Raw genomic sequence first — 22,055 nt, forward strand, 5'->3', positions numbered from 1 at the left:
AACAGCCACAAAGTGGAGTAATCTCAATGTCATCAATTGATGAATACATAAATAAAACACAATATCCATACAAATAAAATATTATTTGACAATGAAAAAAATGAAGTATAGATACAAGCTACAACACAGTAGATAAACCTTGTAAACATTATGCTAAGTGAAAGAGGTCAGAATCAAAAGACTGACATACTCTATAATGTGAAATGCCCAAAGTTTAGAGACAGAAAATGGAGTAGTGGTTGCCAAAGGCTGACAAACTTGGGAAGATGTGAGGAGTAACTGCTGATTGATACTGCATTTCATTTTGAGGGACAAAAATTTTCTAAAATTGAATATGATGATGGTTGCCCAACTCTTCGACCTAACTAAAAATCATTGAATTGTACAGTTTACATGGGCGAATTTTTCAGCATGTGACCTATATGTCAATAAGTTATAGCCCTAGCAAGTTTTGCTCAGTGAATAGAGCGTTGGCCTGTGGACTGAAGGGCCCCGGGTTGATTCCAGTCAAGGGCACACACCCGGGTTGTGGGCTCGATCCCCAGTTGGGGGCGTGCAGGAGGCAGCCAGTCAATGATCCTCTCTCATCATTGATGTTTCTATCTCTCCCTCTCCCTTCTTCTCTCTGAAATCAATAAAAATATATTTTTAAAAAGTTATAAATGCTTTTTAAAAAAATAAATAAGTTATTGTAAAAAGTCACTACAGCTTAATATGATCATCTAAAGTTCAGTTATCAAGAAACTTCCCCAAATATTCTGCTTGTTTGCTATAAATTCTAAAAACTATGACAGAATATATTTTGCTCTCCAGCCTCCTAGAATTTCAGGCAATGAATCTTTCAGGGCCAGTTAGAAAAAATGAAGAAACATACCTTTTATATTTAGTTCTGGCTCATCCACACCAGAAGTCAATTTCTTGTTAATTCAGCTGAGATCCTCTAAGCCAGTGGTCGGCAAACTCATTAGTCAACAGAGCCAAATATCAACAGTACAACGATTGAAATTTCTTTTGAGAGCCAAATTTTTTAAACTTAAACTTCTTCTAACTCCACTTCTTCAAAATAGACTTGCCCAGGCCGTGGTATTTTGTGGAAGAGCCACACTCAAGGGGCCAAAGAGCCACATGTGGCTCGCGAGCCGCAGTTTGCTGACCACTGCTGTTAATTTTAACTTCTAGTTAATTTTATTCAGCATTTGGGATAAATATCACTTCTACTTCTAGTTACATCTAGCTTTGGTCTAAGCTTTGACAATATATTTTTCTTCTGTTATCAGAAATTCAAAGGGAGCTCAGAAGTATAAAATGGAAAGAGAATTTGGAAGGTAGCTGAGAAACACTCCAGCCCATCCTAGGTACTTATTTATATAAGTGAGTAGAAAATAATTTAACATGTACTTTAAAGTACAATAAATAGTAAAATTTTAAAAAATCTATATCATAAAAGGCCTGTGGTCATCATGCTGTAATGGCAGAACGACCAAACAACCCAGTCACTAGGAGGTGCTGGAGCACCTCTTGGGCCCTCCCCACACACACCCTGGGGCACCAGCAGCGTCCGTGGAGCATTGTGGGGCACTGGCAGCATCTGCAGAACATGCAAGGCATCACTGGGCGGCAGACATAGCCCTGAAGGCAGGCTAGGCCTAGGGGACCCTACATGCACACTATTTAATCATGCACTGGGCCTCTAGTAACTCTATAATAAATTAAGACTATATCTAACTCTTTAATTGGTAGAGCTTATAAATAACTTAAGAGAATAGTATCCACAGATGATTTTGCCATAGATGTCAAATGACATTTATCAGACTATTTCAGTAGTGTTTAAAATAACAAAACAAATAAAAAAGAAAAGAAAGAGCCCTAACCGGTTTGGCTCAGTGGATGGAGTGTCGGCCTGTGGGCTGAAGGGTCCCAGGTTTGATTCCGGTCAAGGGCATGTACCTTTGTTGTGGGCACATCCCCAGTAGGAGGTGTGCAAGAGGCAGCTGATCGATGTTTCTCTCTCATTGATGTTTCTAACTCTCTATCCCTCTCCCTTCATCTCTGTAAAAAATCAATAAAATATATTAAAAATAGAAAGAAGAAAAACCTGTAACTATCCTGCCAGGGAGGTACTCCCCTTCCCTGCTAGTCCTGAGAGTCCCCTTTTCCTCCAAAAGAAATTGAACCAGGCAGGAAGAACCAGCTAGAGAGACCTAGCTACAGCAAGCAGCCAGATCATGAAGCCTCTTTGTCCCCACAGGTCCAGGGATCTCCTTCTCTACCCAGAGACATCAGAGCAGGCAAGCAGAACTAGCAAGAGGGACCTAGCTTTAATAAGAGGACCAGTCCTTGTTCTCTATGGCCCACGACTCTCCTCTCCTGCCCATAGACATCAGGACAGCTAGGTAATGAAATCCTATCTCATCTCTTCCCTACAAATAGACATTCAATAGCTCAGCCTGAGAAAAACATTGTCTACTCGCTCAAGCAACACTAGCAGGAACCACTGCGAGCCATAGTGGTAACAGATAAATAAGCCAACCAAAATAACAGCAAAAAGATTAAAAATTAAACTGTTCTTAGAAGCACAGCCCACAGAAATAGGCTAGGACCTGTAAGCTAAATCTAAACAGACTGCCTATGAAAATAAAATACTGAAATAGAACTCAGAGTCTCCTAACATCCTATATAATAAAAGGTTAATATGCAAATTGTCCCCTCGACCGGGAGTTTGACCCGGGGGCGGGGCCGGCCAGCCAACTGCCTGCAGCCTCTCCCCCCAGCCAGCCCCACCTCTGATCGCCCCCTCCCTATTGGGGCAGGCCAGCTGCACCCCACCCATACACAAATTCGTGCACCAGGCCTCTAGTAATAAATAAAATACCTAGGATTCAATTGAAAATCACCTCTCATACCAAGAACCAGGAAAAATGTAGTGGATAGTAAGTACAAATCAGGCAGAAACAGAGTATTATACAAAAGTGTACTAGTGTTATCAGCAAAGATGTCTATTTTTAAATAGCATCATTAAAAAGGTGAAAGTATGGCTTAGGCATTGAGCATTGACCCAGGAACCAAGAGGTCACCAGTTGGATTCCCAGTCAGGGCACATGCCAATCAATGTTTCTATCTCTCTATCCCTCATCCTTTCTCTCTCTAATCAATAAAAAACATTATTTTTAAAAAGGTGAAAGTAGTAAAAATTCTAATAAACTACTGACTATTTCAATTTATTTAAAGCTATCTTATTTAATGTTATTCAGTTTGGTTTTTAGGATCAAGTGAGTTATGTTGAGTTTTCAATTCACTGTAAGTAATTATTTAAAACTTTAAAGAGCCATTAAAAATTGCTATATTCTCAAAATTAGAAGTTCATTTTGTATATAATATATCTACAAATACATTCTTCTAAAACAAAAATGGAAGTTATTAAATAGCAAAATATAAAACACATTAGTTTCATTGGTTGAATAATAGAATTCCCATGGTATTTCTTGTAAGTATGAGGGTATATGCAAGTATTTGTTATAAGTACCTCCTGTCCTTCAACTTTTGGCTCAACAACTGGCAACTTTTTTATTCTTCAATTACACAGATGGAAATATTATTTTTCTATAACATAAAGTTTACTATGTATTGAATATTCTTTTTAAAGTAAGGCTGATTTATCTTAATTCAGATAATGTCTTATAAGAAAGATTATATTTAATTATTTCCTTTATTTTAATATTGACAAGAAAACATACAATTAAAGATATGCTAAATTTAGAAAAATTAGCAAATACATGAATAAAAAATATGTAATAGAAACAGGAAATCTCTCATTCTTCTCCATCAGATATTCTCATAAGCAAGCAAGAAATTCAATAGAGTTTATTTCTTTATTTTTTTTTCAGTTTGAATTTATAAACCTTGATTAATGAAACCTATCAAAATGACTTCGTGGTTTAAATTACTTTATCAAAATATGTTTATTCATTGATAAAAACTACAAAATCATTAACCAGTTAAAGTACAAAAATAATTATCTAATGGTATTTCTTACCTTTTATAAGCTTTAATACTGACAGAAGTCAGAAACAGTGACTCTATTTGAACAAAATATCAAGCTGCCTACAGCAAGACAGAAACAAAGTCAAAAGCCTCCCCAGAGCATGCAAGTAATAACCACAGTTACAAACCAAAAAACCTGACCACATATAAAAATAAAGTGAGGTGCTGTTTCAGAAGCAGTTACACAGGCAGGTGTGAACAGTCACCATGTTTAATTCTGAAGACAATATCATTAATTAAGTTAATATATAGTGACCCTGGCCACCTTACAGACACAGTATTTAAAACTCCTCCTAGGTTGTCTTTACTTGAAAATGTTGCTCCTAGCTTACCTTAAAAAGAAATTAAATTCAACGCAAACAGCACTAGACTGGGCAGCCTATTGGGACAGCATTAATGAATGACAATGTCCCACTGCAAGAGAATACTGAATACTAACTGCAAATCTATATGCAAATGAACAACATGTGTGCTTTTAAATAAACTTTTTTTTTTTCGTTTTAAAAGTGTATTTGAAAGTACTGATATTTAAAATTATTTAAGGAGAGCGGAATTATTAACAATTTTTTTCTTTGCTTTAAGATATTAATATAAATCAACAGCTATTTATTGAGTAACCCTGGGAGAGATAATGTTAGGTGTTTATAGATAAACTAGAGGCCCAATGCACGAAACTCATGCAAGAGTAGGCCTTCCTGCCCTAATCGGTTTGGCTCAGTGGACAGAGCGTTGGCCTGCGGACTGAAGGGTCCCAGGTTCGATTCAGGTCAAGGGCATGTACCTTGGTTGCGGGCACATCCCCAGCAGGAGGTGTGCAAGAGGCAACTAATTGATGTTTCTCTCCCATCGATGTTTCTAACTCTCTATCCCTCTTCCTTCCTCTCTATAACAAATCAATAAAATATATTTAAAAAAAAAAAAAAAAAAAAAGAGTAGGCCTTCCTTTCCCCAGCTGCCGGCACCGGCTTCCCTCTCACACCCAGGACCCAGGCTGGCTTCCCTCAAGCCACCAGTAGGCACCTGGAACCCGGGCTTCCTTCTGGTCTGGCTTCACCCGGACGGATGTCCGGAATGATGTCCAGTAGGATGTCTGGTCTAATTAGCATATTACCCTTTTACTATTATAGATAAAATCTTGATTACTGCCTTTAAGCAATTTATAGTGTATGAAGACTAACTAGACAAGTTCACAGGTAATGATGATACAATTCATTCCAAATTCATTCAGCAACATGTACTGAGCATCTATTTTGCAAGTATATTTCTGAGTGCCAATAATACCAAGACGAATAAGATTACAGACCCTAGTCTCAAGAAGCTAACAACCTATTAGGGGTGACAAACCTGGAAACCAATGTTATATAACTCAACAGGTTCACAAATAAATATTGGTTACATGTTCAGAGGGAAAACAGAGGAAGTATGTATAACATTTCTAATGGCCATCAGGGAGGGGCTCAGAGACATAAAAGCATAAGGTATAAAGTGTTACAGAGACAAACATAAGAGAGACACATAGAGGACTCAATGCATGTTGATTAACTCCTGGAAGCTCAGTTTTCTTATCTTCAAAACGGGGATAGTAATACATACTTTGCAAGGTTGTCATAAAGGTCAGATGAAATAACGTATTTAATGTGTCTGACTTTGGGGAGACATTAAAAAGTAGTCATTACTAATGAAGCCTTAGAGAGAGGACCCACACAAGAGAGACTGTGGAAGAGCAAATGGTAGAGTAGCGTTTCTTCCTAAGTGGAAGTTTAAGCATGAGCAAGGATATACAGTTAGAAAAATGAGGAACATGTTTGTGAAACATTGCTAATTTGAAGGAAAACAGGAATAAAAGGTTTAAAAGATTAAATATGACCACAATGCATACAACCTACTTCTAAATTCGAGAAACTTTCTACATGATCAACTATTATAAAAGAGTTCAATTTTCAAATTGAGGTCAAACAATCTTTTTCCTTTAAAGAGAGTAACAGTGTCAAAATAATTACAATATCCATATATGTACTTTCAAATAGGTTCATTAAAAGCAAGCACTAACAGAATGGCAACCATCAAGGTCCCATCAGTAGTAAGTTAAAACCAGTCCCTACACACTGCAGTAAGACAGCCTCTCAGGGAACCCAGATCAGACAACTCCAAGTTAGAACATGGAGTAAAGTAAGTTTCATTCTTGGGTGTGTTTTTTTATGTAACACTCTTTTCCTAAATGGCACGGCCTGACCCTGACTCCCACCCCATCTTTTCTCTATAATCATACCCTAACAAATGTGTTTTCTTCCTTAATTGTTCTTCTAGAATTCTATTTAATTTGTAAATAAACTTCCTAAATCTCTACCCTCCACCTACCTGAAACCCAGCTCCCTCAAAGCACAGTGCTCTCAGGTGGCAACTATACCTTCCTACATTCTACCACCCATATCCATGAGGTTGGGGGAGGGGAGTGTGATGGGTGGTAACTTTATCCTGATTCCTTAGTGCCATTTCCGAAGCACCACTCTTCCAAACATATTGAAAAATCTCTTCATTGTAGTTTACATCATTCAGCTTTACCAAGTTCTATCCTACCTACCTGTTATTTGTCTCTAAATCTTCCTCTCAATATCCACTTGTCCCAAAATGTTATTCTCTAAACCAATTCTTATGTTCACCCATGGAGGTTTTAACCTCCAGTCTTTCTCTTCTCCAAAGACCCATTTGATCCAGCTCCATTTTAACTACACCTGCTATTACACATGGCCTGAATCTAAAACTGTTCCATCTCTGCAATGGTAAATTTTAATATTCTAGTTTTAGGTCATAACCTAGTACATTCCATCTCTCTGGAGTCTTAACTGATTCTATGCCAGAACTGACCAGCAGACCCTGAGCAACGGATGAATGGATTACTCTGACACACATTTCTGTGAAAGAGAGGCTAAGGCAGCCGTGGGCAAAGTACGGCCCGCGGGCCGAATCCGGCCCGTTCGGCTGTTCTATCCAGTCCGCAGAGCCGAAAGAGCGGAGGGTTCTCTTGCTCTCCCCTCCGCTCCTTTACTTTGAATTTATATTAGTTCACACAAACACTCCATCCATGCTTTTTTTCCGGCCCTCCGGTCCAGTTTAAGAACTCATTGTGGCCCTCGAGTCAAAAAGTTTGCCCACCCCTGGAAGGGATTGCTTGGCTATAGGAATCAAGCAGCCCCTTTCGCCTGCCTCCTTAGGCTTTCATTGTAACAACAGCTTGAACTACAATTAACTTTTAGATACAATCAACAGGGTAAGTATCCTTGAGAAAGCACATGCTTCTACAAGGTTGGGTCTAAAGACTAAGCATAGAGATTCCAGTAAAACACCTAGGGGCTTGGGCTTGTTTGGAAAATTCAAGGCAGGGGCTACTGCCTTCCGCAAGGTCCCCCTAGAGGCCCCCGATCCTTCAGAGAATCCTCCTTATAGACTTTCCAACCAAGTTCCGTGCTTCCCCACAATTCTATACCTACTCTTTGACCTCAAATAAATCTCTAGCCGCCCACTGATTAAACTATATTCCCTGAAATTTATCAGCTCCCGCTATATCCTCTCTCTTCTAAGGTGAATATGCCACTTAATCATCCAGAACTGGGATACTTTTAAGAGTGAAAGAGATGCAATTCTTCATTATGCCAGGAAAACAAGGGTAAGCTTAGACTTCTCCAGGCAAACTGGGGCATATAAGCCCCTACTTCTTTCCCTACACATATTGAATCAATTGACTTCCCCTGACTTTTCCCTTTCTACATTTGTACTAAAAATCTCCAACTCTGACTCAATCACTCCTGACTCCCCAGCCATTTTTTTTTAAAAAGCTTAGCTAATACTTACTAGTATTTCAATATTGTGCTCATATCACCTCCTCCAGACAGCCAACTCTACCTCTGCAATTTGTTATCAGAGAACTCAGTAATGACAGTGTCCTATTCATGTTTATATCGCCGTGTTTCTCACATATCAGGCATATAGGTGTACTCAATAAATCTTAAAGTTCTACTCTAATTATCCCTGATGTGTCCATTCTAAAATGCATTATATGAAAAATAATTACTGTTATAATTTCATGTACATTAAACAAGTCAAAAAGAGTTACTTCTAAACTAGCAGATAGCAATTAAACTAATAACAACTAGCAGGTTGTTTGTTGTTGTTTTTTTGTCCTGAGCTTTTTACACTTTATGTCTTATGAACCCTAAGGAATAAGAAGGGCTCCTGGTGCTAACTAGGCTCAAATTTAAAAAAATTAAAAAGCACAGCCTATTAGCCACTTCTGCACAGGAGCCTCTCAAGCAAATTGCACCTCACGGAGAAGCCTCCGCACTGTATCTCTGCCATCAGAGCCAGCACTTATAAGAAACTAGAGGTCCAGTGCACGGATTTGTGCACCGGTGGGGTCCCTCGGCCTGGCCTGTGGGGATCAGTGGACCTCTGTGCCACCGATCCCGCACAGCACAAAGTAGTGCGCAAAGTGGCAGGTGGTTGGGGAGGAGCCCAAGCCCCAACTGGGCACCGTGCCACTCTCACTCATCTCGGCCCCGCTGCAACGCTCGGATGCTCAGGGGGAGTGTCCACGGGAGAGGCTCATGCTGCAGCAGCTGTGCTTACCAACCGTGAGCCCAGCATCTGGCGCCTGTCTGTCAGCTGAGCACAGGAGCGCAGTGACCACCAGGGGGCAGCTCCTGTATTGAACGTCTGCCCCCTGGTGGTCAGTGCGTGTTATTAGGCTTTTATATAGAGAGATTCCTGGAGTCCTATTTCAAACAATAGGATGAGGCTTTCCCCATCCAATTAGAGCTGTGCAGCTCTGAGCAATCAGAGCAGCTCTGTTCTGACCAATCAGGGACCTGGGTCAGGAAATTCTGTCTATATAAGGCAGCTCCCCTATGGCTGAGAGAGTGCACTTTCCACAGAAGACTGAAGACTATGTTTCCTAGGCTCCCCAAAGATGCCTCACTGGAGCAGAGCAAAGCAGACCATCATGGAGCAGAGCTGCCTAGTTGAAGAGGGATCTCGCCCCAGGGCAGCCTCAGTGGTTGTGCTTTTCACAGCTGTGCTGTAGCACTATGGAGCTGTGCCACAGTGGTGCTGTTTTCTGTTGAGCTGTTGGCTCTAAATAAAGTTTCCTTCATCACCGCACACCAAACTGGGGACTCCTGTTGGCACTGAATTGGTTCCAACAACCACTGATTGACATCCCCATATATTTTATTGCACTGGTTTCTGACTGTTATTCACTGCTAGTTCTGTCTTTTAATATATCCAACAAATTTTAGAATTACAGGAAGATAAACAGAAGTCAGTGGATAAGTAGGAAAAGCAAATTTCGGAACATATATATCAAATGATCATGTTTTGAAAATTATACAAATATAAACATGTTCTTGAACATATATAATTTAAAAGTAAAAATGGCCCTGGCCAGTGTTGCTCAGAGGCTAGGGTGTTGGCCCACATACCAATAGGTCACAGGTTTGATTCCTGGTCAAGGGCATATACCTGGGTTGCAGGTTCAATCCCCAGCCCCAGTCAAGGCACATGTGGGAGGCAACCAATCAATGTATCTCCCTCACATCAATGTCTCTCTCTCTCTCTCAATCACTCTCTTACCCTCTCCTCCTCTCCCCACCTCCTTTCCACTCTCTCTAAAAATCAATGAAAAAAAATCCTCAGATAAGGATTAACAAAAAACAAAAAAGTAAAAACTGATATACATCAAACTTTTATTATTAACTACCTCTGAAGAGTGAGACAGAATAGAGGGAAGAATGCCACTTTCTAATTTATGTACCTCTAGTTTGCATTTTTATCATAAGTATCTATATATATATAAAAGCCCAGCGACCAGAATGGCAGAACGACCAGAACAAGCGGTGGTTATGATGTGCACTGAGGCAGCCAACCAGCCTGATCCAGGCCCCAATCTTGCCCCGCCCCCCTGCCAGCCCAGCTCCTGATTGGCCCCCAACACCCTGATCGGGGTGGGGCCAGCTGGCCAACCACCCGTGGCTCCTCTCCCCAGCCGGCCCCGCCCCTGATCCCCCCCACCCCGATTGGGGCGGGGCTGGCCGGACCCCATCCATGCACAAATTCATACACTAGGCCTCTAGTAAAGATATAAAGAAAAGACTCCCCAAATAATTTTTGAAGAGTATTTTTAAAACCAAGGATTAAGAAGATAAAAATCAAATTTCACAGATACAATATTTAACATTAAAAAGTTACTTCTCCTTCAAATATTTTTTATTTATATTTATTTAGAAAATGAAAAAGGCACTTATATCATGATACTTTTATGAAAAACCTCCCAATTGCATTTTCCACTCATAGAATGCCTCTGGTTTCTGCTGAACAACTTCATCCCTGCTTTATAACCTAGGCTCCAGAACCATTCTAGCTCTAATGGAGCGCCTCAACAATAAATTGGTCTATCCACAAGTCCAACCATTACTGTGGTTGCACAGCAAAGACATCTTTGTCCTTTTGCTCTATGTTTTAGAAAAAAGGTCTTTCATTCATTCATTTATTGATTCTTCCAGTAACTACTTACTAAATGTCTATAACATGCCTGGCACTGAATGAGGTTCTGAGTACACACAGATAAAAAGTACTGGTCACAGCTTCCAGGAGCTTATTAGAGGAGAAGCAGTTCTAACACATAACAATAATTGCTACAAGGAATCCCTGTACAAAGTGAAGTATAATCCAAGCCCAGGTGGAGCAAAGGGAAGGAAAGGCTTCACAGGCATCCCTAAATCACCTAGAGCAGTCCCTTCCTCACTGACACTTTCCTCCTGTCCTCTCAACCAAAATATGACTCTTCTCCCTTTGAAAATACTGCTTAAAAGTTACCTCCTAACCCTTCCAAAAAAAACTCCACTTACTCCTAAATGCCATATAATTCTTAAGGAAAACAACCAAATCTGTGAAACTCAAAAGCAAGCAAGTAAAGAAAAAAAAATAAATGCTCACTGAATGCCAGCTCTACAACAAGTACCAGAGAGAGCAAGTACTTAAATCATTTCTCACTGGCCTACCTCTAGTTGTCTCTACTAACTTGCTTATCATTTGCATTTTAAGCTATCTCCTATTTGAAATAGTGAATTTTTCAAAGATGAATACTTAGACTACTCCAGTCACTAGGTATATATTCCTAGGTATAACCAACTGGTGAGAAGGTGGAGGTGCCTAATAGCAGGTAGGGAAGGAACTCCTGCTGTTGTTTTAAATAAATATCAATAGCTAACTAGTGCCAGTGAATCAAATACAACATAAATGATCTAGTTTTCTTCCCTTTAACTTAATACAACCAAATGTAAAAACTGTAGTCAATGTATATTTAAAGTTAGAATACTATCAGATTTTTCAGCAGAAACTTTGCAGGCCAGAAGGAAATAAGATAATATAATCAAAGGGCTGAAAGTAAAAACTTCAAACAAAAAATAATCTACACAGCAAGTCAACAAACTAATACTTAATAGAAACCTATCAATATACATCAAATAAATGACTAAAATAGTAAATGATTATATGATTATATTAGAAAATGGGACTAATAATGTTATTAACAGAAATACATAAACCAGAAGAAGGAACAAGTGTTTAAGAAGAAAACTAATATACTGAGTTAATGACAGGCAGTTGAAAACAAAGGACTGGTGGGCACACAGGCTGAGAACAATATATAGATTGAGATTCTGCTGATTATAAGTGTTAGTTGAAAAAAATAATAATTACATCACAAATGATACACAATTCAGTAAGATAAATAACAAGCAAAAGATAACACAAATATAAAATGACTGTAGCCTGCTTAGGTAGGAGAATAATCTAACAAAATAACTACAAATCAAGACAAGTCAAAACTTTCAAAGGAAAAAAATAATCATTTTAGTAATTATTTAGTAATATAAAAATAACTATTTTGCGTGTATTTTAGTAATTTACTAAGAAGAGTAATGTAATCCTACCTTACTACTCTTCATTGTTGGTCATATCTTAGCTAAAGTAGCAGGTCCATGTTGAAGGATTACACATTAGGGATGAGGAAGACACGATAAAACTTTCAGTGGGGTCTCACGGAATGATCACAGGTCTAGCCAGAAAACATGAGCTGCAAGAATAAATTCAAGGAGTCAGAATTGTACACTACAGAGAAAAAGGTTAAAATGTACACATGAAGTACAGTATGCTATTATTGGAAATGAACTGGGGCAATATCTCACATTCATCATATTAAAAATAAGAATACTGTTCTTACTTAGCTTTATCCCATTTACTCTCTCCCTTTCTTTCTATAAGTTTCCCAGTGAGTAATGTATCTTACCTTCTCTTCTAAACTATTCCCTGAGTTTTGAATAGGTAATTCATGTTTTTCTCATTTTCACAGTATAAAACTAATTTCAAGTTTGAAGCATATCAAAAGAAGAAACTTCACTGTTGAAATATTATTACAGCCTAAAGAAGTAGTTAACTATGTGAGAAAAATTTTGCCAAAGGCTGAGAATGTTTGGGAAGGATTCTCCTGGGACATATATACTTTCTCTGTCTAACATTCTTTAGTATGCCAAAACATAATCCTTGGATATTCTCTCAACCCTTGCAACTAGGATATGTTTGTTAATTTTAGAGAGCAAGGAAGGGAGAGAGAGAGGGAGAACATCAATTGGTTGCCTCCCGTAGGTGCCCTGACCAGGGATCAATCCCGCAATCTAAGTATGTGCCCTGACCAGTAATGGAACCCCCAACTTTTGGGTATACGGATGATGCTCCAACTGAGCAATCCAGCCAGGGCTGAAATTAGAATTTCCAAGATATTTCTTGGTCATTGGTCTCTTATCACTGATGCCAATATATGCAGTTTATAGCCCTGTTGCTGTTTCTCATTTTTTGCCTCACACCTCATATTTCTAATCCCAACTTCTTGGTTTATACTCAGCTCTCCTCTTTTTTCAAACTCCTCATTTTTGTTTGCTTATTCTGTTTCCTGTCATTTCCCCTACTTCCTTGGCTTTCATACGAATCAGAGGACATTTCATTGATGTTACCAATATGATTACTCCTTTCATCCTGACCAAACACAGGAATATCTTCCAAGTCTCCTGACCCATTTTCAAAGGGTTCCTCTTTTGCCCCCGCAGACGAGCATTTTATTCTCTTCTATATTTGAGAAGGTTCTCAATGCTACAACTGGTTGGAAATCTAATCTACATATAATGAAAGTGTTATTACATCCCTCTAGTTCCACTAAACTGTGATATGCTTGAAGACAGGGATTGTTATCTTAATATAGCCAGCATCCTACACAATACCCGGAACACTGTAGTTACCAAACAAGTGATTACTGAATGAATGAAATTCCAAGGTGAATTACAGCTTTCTCTGATCTGTACACTTTGGCATAAAGTAAGGTTTTGACAAGAGTTTCTGTATTAAATGATAAAATTCATGACCTAAACATATATTTAAATATAAAAACTTTAATCATGACTTCCCTTTTATACTGCTTTCAATATTTCTGGAATTCCCTGGAAATAGTACGGTAAACAGTATTACTTACAAAAGGAAACAAAATGTAGTGTGTACCTAAATGTACACATTACATATATTACCTTATTCTACTCTAAAGACAGGTTCCCCAAAGTTACTGAACAATCCATTTAATTTGAAATTGTTTAGCCTCTCTTCTTTATCAGCAAAGATAGTTCAAAGTTATCTACACTTCCATATTCTGGTCTCTGACTGTGATATAAAAACATTTATTTTCAAAAACCTAAAAACAAGCTATTCAACTGGGATTCCATGCCCACCACCAAGCATTGTCAGGTGTCTTGCTCAAGAAAGCTAGTCATAGTTCCCATGTGTTATTTATGTATCATTTTCCAACTCAAGTCTTTTCTATACTTTTTTTAAATAAATAAAAAACACAGTATTTTTCCACTTGATATTGAAATAATTGGGGTTAAAACTAAGCAACAATTTCTTTGGTAGAATTCTAAATGGAACATTTCCTTGTTCAACCTACTAAAACCTACGATAAAAAAATTATAGTCCTTGTATTATTTCAAAGGTATATTATCCTTATCAAAACTCATCAAAGGTTTCTACAGAGGAATTAAAAATGTGTAATAATGACTTTCTGGTACACCTAATCTTGCCCACCAACTTCCCTATTTACACAGGTTGCCATCTCTAACTCACATTCATTAGCCATATGTAGTTCCTATTCTTTAATTGTGCTTCTCCTCACAATTAGAAATAGATTGAGGCAAGAGAGGTACCTAGGATGCAAAATTTATGGAGATATTCATTCTCAAGGGTTGTGCATGTGCCACCCTGTGGTTGCATGACTATAAAAGTGAATAGGTCTTATTTTGTGTCTTAGGCATCTCTCATGCCTCTTACTCCTCTTACTTCTTTAATAAGTAACAAACCAAAATCTAATTCTGACAAAGCAAATATCTAAAATTAAGCAATGAATTTAAATATAGCTTTTCACCCATTTAAAATCATGTTTTCAAAAAAAAATCTCTTGTTCACAATGTGATGTTAGGTGAAAAATAGATGAGGCAGGGATGTTTAGATACAATAAGATTTTGGTGTGTGTTTTCTTGTGGGGTTTTTTTTTTGTGTTTTTTTTTTTCTCAAATGAGCGCAAGTTGCATGTGCATATAAGTGACAGACCTGTGCTATGTTTTACTCCCCTTCTTTTGGTGGCACCATCTCAATTTATTTCTGTTGAACTACCCTTCTCTTACTCTTAATCCATGTAGCTTGGGTGGCACTAATTATGTATCCCTACTCTCATGTTTCTGGAATGAGCACAAAGTTCCTGGAACAGGTATATGACCCAGGTGGGGACAATCAGCATATTCCCTCCCCCAAGCAGTAGTTCAGGAAGGAACCCAATAGGACGGATAACACGCAATTTTGCAAGAACTAATGGGGACGTTATCTTTCAGCTGAGGTTGCTAAACTGAAAGAACGTGATAAGTATCTACTTCACAGTGAGCCAACCAGCAAAAACAATTGCTAAGAGATGGAAAGAGATGAAGAACACTCTGAAGACATTTTGCCCCTAGATCTAATCGCACCTGAGTTCAGGAGAGTTCAGGTGTTAATAGATATACCTGCTACAACCTTAGAATTACTCTTGGGAAACAATTCTCTCTGGATTTCTCACATTCCTGCAGAGCCTTCTGAGCAAAAGGTACTACAAGGATATCTGCATGACAGACAGCATTGGAAGCTAGAGACAGTGTCTCCCTACACATAGAGACCTCCAATGAGCTTTGGAGAAGTAAAGCCCTCTCCTTCCCTTCCCTGGAAGACATTACTTATATTCTTTTAGTAACTTATGTTTACTATGCTGCTTTATATTTTTATTTTTATTTACTTATATTCTAGTATAATAAACCTAAAGACATTTTGCCTGCTACCCTGGAGAGATTTGCTCAATAAGCAATCTCTCCCCTCTGCAAGGTATTCTCTTCCCATTCATGTTCCAGACTTAACAGTTACATGAAGCAATAAATTATGTTTTTCTTATTTAATAATTCATTCAACAAATATTTGCTGAGAGCCTACATAGTTATGTGCCACACATTTTCCTACACAACAAAATAGACAACAATTCCTGCCTTCATTGAGATTATATTCTAGAGAGAGGGAACAAATACAAAATAAATAAAAAACACAGTACTGAACAGTAATAAGTATTATAAAGAGAGAAAACATAGAAAAAGGTAACAAAAAGTGTGAGGGAGGGAGGAGATTTCAAATTTATGTTAGGTGATTAAAGACTTTACAGATGAAGTGAAATTTGAGCAAGGACCTAAGTAGATAAGGAAGTAAGTCATATGGATATCTGGAAGGGAGATTCTAGGCAAGGAGAACAGTAAGCATTTAAGAAAGAGCAAGGAGGTCTGCAGGGAGTGAATGGTAGAGTCAAGAGAAAAATCTGAGTTCAGAGAAAGATCTTGCATGAGGGAGGGAGAGCAGGACCACAAAACTAGCTCATGTGAAGACCCTGAGCTTGTACTTGGAGTTACATGGGAAGCAACTAAAACATTCTGAGTAAAGAAGTGACGTGATCTCTTACTTTTCAAAAGGATGACACTAATATTCTGAGAGCAACAGCAGTAGCAGAGAGACTTGTTAGGAGTTACATACAAGGAGAGAAAGGACAGTATTGAACTAGAGTGACCCTAATAGAGGTGGTGAGAGCTGGTAGATTTCAGAAGCGAACAGAATATGCTGAAAGATTGTGTGGGGGAAGTGAAAAAAAGAGTCAAGAAAAACTTCAAGGTTTGAAGTCTCAACAGAAACAAGAAAAGTGTTGCCACTTACAGAAATGGTGTTACAGGCCGTTGGACAAACATGAGCAGAGCAAGGACGATGGCCGGGGTACAGAAACTCACCAGGGCAAAGCGCCCCGGATGCCTAGCACAGGGCAAAACTGGGAAAACAAGGACCTCGCTCCCAGGGTAACCTTTCCTCCACTAGCATAGTGCTGGTCATGCAGTTTGGACCCCCTGATCTTTTCCTCCCTAAAGATAACATCTAGACCTCAGTGTAGGCCCAGAAAGGCAGCAAAACCAGACAAGTGACCCTGGCTGCCTCAGGACCAGCAGCACTAATGACCCCCTGCCCAAACAACCAGGGAGACCATGACCCTGAAAGAGCATACCTGGAAAGCTGATGAATAGTCTATTGAAACCCTTCCCTGAGACCTCCCCTAAGATTTCCACCTGCAAGAGAGAAATAAAGACCCCATGTGCCCTCATCATTTGCTTCTGCTCGTCTTCCATCTAAGGGACCCCATGAGACTTGCAACCCAGGGAGCAATGGGCAGTAGCAGCTCGTCTCAGGCTAACCCCCTGAACCTATCTCCAAGGCCCCCTTTTCTCTGACTTCCGAGTGAGCCGGAGTAGCCCAGCCTAGGCTCTGCTATTGCTTCATCTGCCTTCCTTGTTTCACTATCCCAAATATATGTTTGCTGAGGTCAATAAATTCTTGCTTGCTTTTCTACACTTTGTCTCTTGATTGAAATCTTTGCCTCAAGAAGACAAGAAACAAAGTCTCCTCGTCTGGCCAGTAACAATGGAAGCCTAACGAATATAAAAATGTATGCCAAAATCATGTAATACAAGTAGAACTGAGTCAATAATAGAAAGTGAAGGGAATCTGGTATCCTCTATTGTAGGGTGTGAAGTCAGCAATCCTTAATAAGCAAAAACAGCTGGTAAACTGCCAACTCTTGTAAATGGGGCTATGTGGCTACTAAGGATAGAACTATGGAGTATTCAGTAAAAATGTTAGGATGCTGGTATATTGCCTATTATGTAGCAGTCTTCAGAAGTCCTTCAAAAAAGCAGCATAGTTTGAGTGGCCTTAATAAAACAAAAACCTTTTCTGTCTTTCGTTATAAATCCAAGATGGCTCATACTGCAACTTACAAGGTTGAAAATAAAATATCCCTAAACTAAAATTAGGCTCTTAACCACACAAAAACAAAAACTGAGAAAAGCCTAATGTTCCAGGCTCCTGCCCAAGCATTCTAGCAAAGAAGATATTTACCCATTATCAAGAACCATGCACTGTGAAACATTCTGGGAACAGGGACAAGTTAGTTGTGCATTGTTACCTCAAGAAGTTTCTCTGGATGGCCTAGAGACAGCAGCCAAGAAGGAAATTGAGAAGACTAGGATTTGCATGGTTTCTCAACCTCAGTACTACTGGCATTTTGAACTGGGAAACTCTTTGTTTGGGGCGGGGGGAGGGGGAGTCCTGTAGGATGCTTAACAGTATCCTTGGGCTCTACCTACTAGATGCTAGCAACACCTACCTACTCGGCCCCATTGTGACAACAAAAATGTCTCCAGACACTGCCAAATGTCCCTGAAGTATCAATTGCCTTTGTTGGAGAACCACTGGATTAGAGTGATGGGCAAAGTTGTTCAGAGACATACCAGGCAATGGTTTGATTCAAGAACTAGCATTTGAGCTTTGGGTACTTGGGAGAAGTTGATCAAATGCAAGGAAATTTTTTTTTAACTTGGTTTTCAAAAGTTGTAGTGCCTAAGAAACTCCCAACAAAGTTTTGTTACTGCTTAATTCCTAAGACGGTTCCCAGGATCCCAAGCCCTCAACAACATTAAATGAACTGTGAAGCAGTACAGTCCCCACTAAGGGAATCTTTCTCAATACTCATCTTGTCTGTGACCAGGGGTGAAAAGAATAAACATAATCCCAGGAAGAACCAGTGGCAGCCATATTGGCTAATCAAAAATCTTATTACACTGCCAGGGCAGAGTCCTTGCCCTTCCTGACCAATGAAATATGTACATATCATGGATTGGAAAACCTCTGTTAAGTTGTTTCTCCTTTTTCTCTTTTCTAATTGAGAGTTTTTACTGTCTTTATGCTATTCTCCTTCTAACACTGAACACTTTCTTTATTACAATCAGTTATATTTATCATTTAACCATAAGTTCGTAGACCCTCAGCCTATCTATTCAAATAGAACTGAGAGAATTACCCAGAGATCCTTGACTTAAAGTTAGATACAGCAATTAAACAAGTCTTTGAGTTGTCTTCTTAGTTAGGGGGCAGGTGGTAAATACATCAGAAGTTGTAAGTCAAAGATTTGCACCATGTTAAGAGAGGGCATTTTTTTCAAGGGTGTATACATATGTAATGGAGCAAATGTATGCACATTGGGAAAATTTATAGTGAAAATCTTTTGATTATATTGCCCAGCGTGTACTGCCCCTTCCCACGGTCATAGTACCTTCTTTTTCTTTCAGTGACCCACCCACCCTGACTCTTAGTCTGTATGGTTCAGACCATGTGGCTGACCACAGTTCCTATTCCCTGTTCCAACAGTTAGCACCTGGTCCAGATCTGGCCTATCATCGTATGCTATCTCCCTAACCACAGGACCAATGATGAAATATGACCCAAATTATTTAATAAGATATAATCCTAGGACTAATGCTAAAATGGGTAAGAGAAGCTCTTTTTATGTTGGGCTTGCTAAACTGAAAGAGTGTAAGCCTAGAGACATAGAGAGCAGTCTACATGGAGAAAGCCTACCTGAATGTATATCTAACACAAGAAAAAGCCACTGGGCATGTCCTGAGGCCACTAAGCCCACGGAATCCATCTGTACATGAAGAGTACACTCCTGTGAACCCCAGTGCCTTGAACTAGTATGAGTAGGGTTGTGATCTCATACAACTGATGAAATGTAAAAATTTAATATTATTACCAGTTATCAGATGAAATTATCAGTTTTCAAATGGAAAAATTGAAGTCATAAGAATTAAATTATTTGCCTAAATTCATACAACTAATTACTGGTGTCACAGATTCAACCCTAACCAGGCCTGGTTGTAATATCGATGCTCTTTCCACTACATCATATTCCCAGGAAAAAAAACCTGAAACTTCTCTATGCTTTATAATTATCTGCAACCATAAGTTAAGTCCTTACATGGAATGAGGACTCTATTAACATTTGTTGAATGGCCAAAAAAGGAAAGAAGATTCATTTGTGTTCTTCTGTCCCATTCTTGCAACAACTAGCCTCTTGTGTGACACAGAGCATTTCTGTATTATTTTTATAATGAAGGCTACCTCAAGGACATGTCTATTTCTTTACCATCTTATCTTCTTTCACAGAATGCCATTTCCAGTCACAGGGTAAATCAAGATCCAAAATACAAATAGGAATCAGAACCCTAGAAAGATGCCATCAGCAAGGTCTATCTACTATTCTGTTATAATTAATTATAAAACTTGAAAAAGGACACCACATCATCCTGTAAGTGACATATTGTTGTTTATGTTAATATTTTAGGATATTTGTAAATACTACATTAACTTCTAGAAAGTATCAGCTATTTATAAACAGTCAAATCTCTTTCAAATATTATTGTTGAGGGTGAGAGAGAAGGGAAGCAAAACAAGATTTATGAATATAACAACCCGGACATTTTCAAGAAATCCATCTAAAAACAATGCGTATTTTTGTCAGAACACTCAATAACAATGTTTCACAAGTCAACTTTTGTTTCCCTAGAAGGTATGGTAGACTGATTCACATCCAGATTAAAGACACTGGATTCAAAGTTCTTTTTTTTAAACTTACTCAAAAACGTCTATTTTCTGGCTAAGATCTACCAGTTTCTTAGGCCTCTCTACTTTTTCTTCACTTCTAACAGCTGGCTTTCCTTTCATGAAAATAGTTTACAAAGAAACAATATATTATCACTAACCAGAGTTATAATATAGGACAACTTCAGACAGAGAACAAGCCAAGATGTGGACATTGGGCAGTTAGCTAGGATCATGCACATCTTAGGATCTCATTTCCAATAATAGGAATTCATTTCAGCAAAACTGCAAATATTACAACATATTCCTTTAGAGTCACTCCCAAATAATTAAAAGTAATGTTAAATCCAGGACTGCTAATTGTTCACTGTACTTAAACACCATTTGTAGTCATTTCAGGTTTAGCATAAGAAAGACCTAAATACAAATCCTGGGTCTCCTTGGATGAATGATGTGACCTAAAATTGGTTCCAGATCACAAAAAAGAAAATATCAACACGCTATTCAATTTACAGGGTTAAAAAAATGTACAAAGTGTCTAGAACTTTTAGTAAACACTAAACAAATATTAATGCCCTTCCCCCACAACAATATCTGAATCCACATAATTTACTAAAAAACTTTTACAACCTGACCAGTGTAGCTTAGTGGTTGAGGGTCGACCTATGAACCAGGAGGTCACCGTTGGATTCCTGGTCAGGACACATGCGCAGGTTGCTGGCTCGATCCCCAGGGGAAAGGAGGGAGTGCAGGAGGCAGCCAATCTGATTCTTTCTCATCACTGATGTTTCTATCTCTCTCTCCCTCTCCCTTCCTCTCTGAAATCAATAAAAAATATATATTAGCCCTAGCTGGTTTGGCTCAGTGGATAGAGCATTGGCCTGCGGACTCAAGGGTCCCAGGTTCAATTCCCATCAAGGGCACGTACCTTGGTTGCGGGCACATCCCCAGTATGGGGAGTGCAGGAGGCAGCTGATCGATGTTTCTCTCTCATCGATGTTTCTAACTCTCTATCCCTCTCCCTTCCTCTCTGTAAAAAATCAATAAAATATATATATTTTAAAATATATATATATATATATACATATATATATATATATATATATATATATATATATATATAAAAACTTTTACAGACAGAAATTATTTCTACTCTGGAGGTTAAAATGTTGAGGAGGGGTGAAAAAAGGAATATACATAAACAAATAATTATACAAATCTAATATAATACATTATATTTATATATATATATATATATATATATATATATATATATATGTAAGAAAAAAATCAGCCTCATGCTTTGTAAAAAGTTCCTATTATATATAAATCTAGATAAAAATACATATAGTTTTCCAGTATAACTATTTATAAATAATTGGGATAGTGATCTAACTAATTATTTGTCATTAATTATCTGAGTCAATTGCATTGCTTAGTTCCCTTTAATTATTCTACTACTGTAAGTATACTCAATACATAGAAAGTAAAGAGGCCTGCCAAAGTGATGGTACTTAACCAGAATATATGGTTAGAGTAAATTCAGAATGGATGTGAAATGTGACAGTGATGGATCTGTATCATTAGAAAGTCCACCATACAACACAGACTCCATAGTTAAGCAAAAACAGTAATGCTTGAAAATGTTTCCTTTGATTTCAAGCAAAGCAAAATTTGCAAAACCTTTGTGAAAGCTAAATTGTTACCAAAACTAAATATTGGTAGGAGACTCAAATTTTTCTTTGTATAATGTGAAATTAACAAAAGAACCCCACCAACTGACTAGAAAAACTTGGGAAATCCCACCAAGCTAAGCATTCAGAGAGCAAGAAGGGGCACAAACTACAGAAGTCTCCATCTCCAAGGAGCCGACATACCCA

The 22,055-nt window shown here is 38.4% G+C and overlaps 1 protein-coding gene across 4 annotated transcripts in view; it reads right to left on the reverse strand.

The window, feature by feature from the left end:
* The window catches only part of FER (FER tyrosine kinase), a 310,506-nt gene that overhangs the window by 282,125 nt on the left and 6,326 nt on the right, over positions 1–22,055 (reverse strand). For all 4 annotated transcript variants that reach the window (XR_013961110.1, XR_013961111.1, XM_080678364.1 and 1 more), the window contains exon 2: positions 12,027–12,169. The gene's annotated coding sequence lies outside the window, so the exon portion shown is untranslated. The remainder of the gene's footprint in view (positions 1–12,026; positions 12,170–22,055) is intronic.

The sequence above is a fragment of the Plecotus auritus genome, assembly GCF_963455305.1.
Source record: "Plecotus auritus genome assembly, chromosome: 7".
In the NCBI taxonomy this organism is placed as follows: Eukaryota; Metazoa; Chordata; class Mammalia; order Chiroptera; family Vespertilionidae; genus Plecotus; species Plecotus auritus.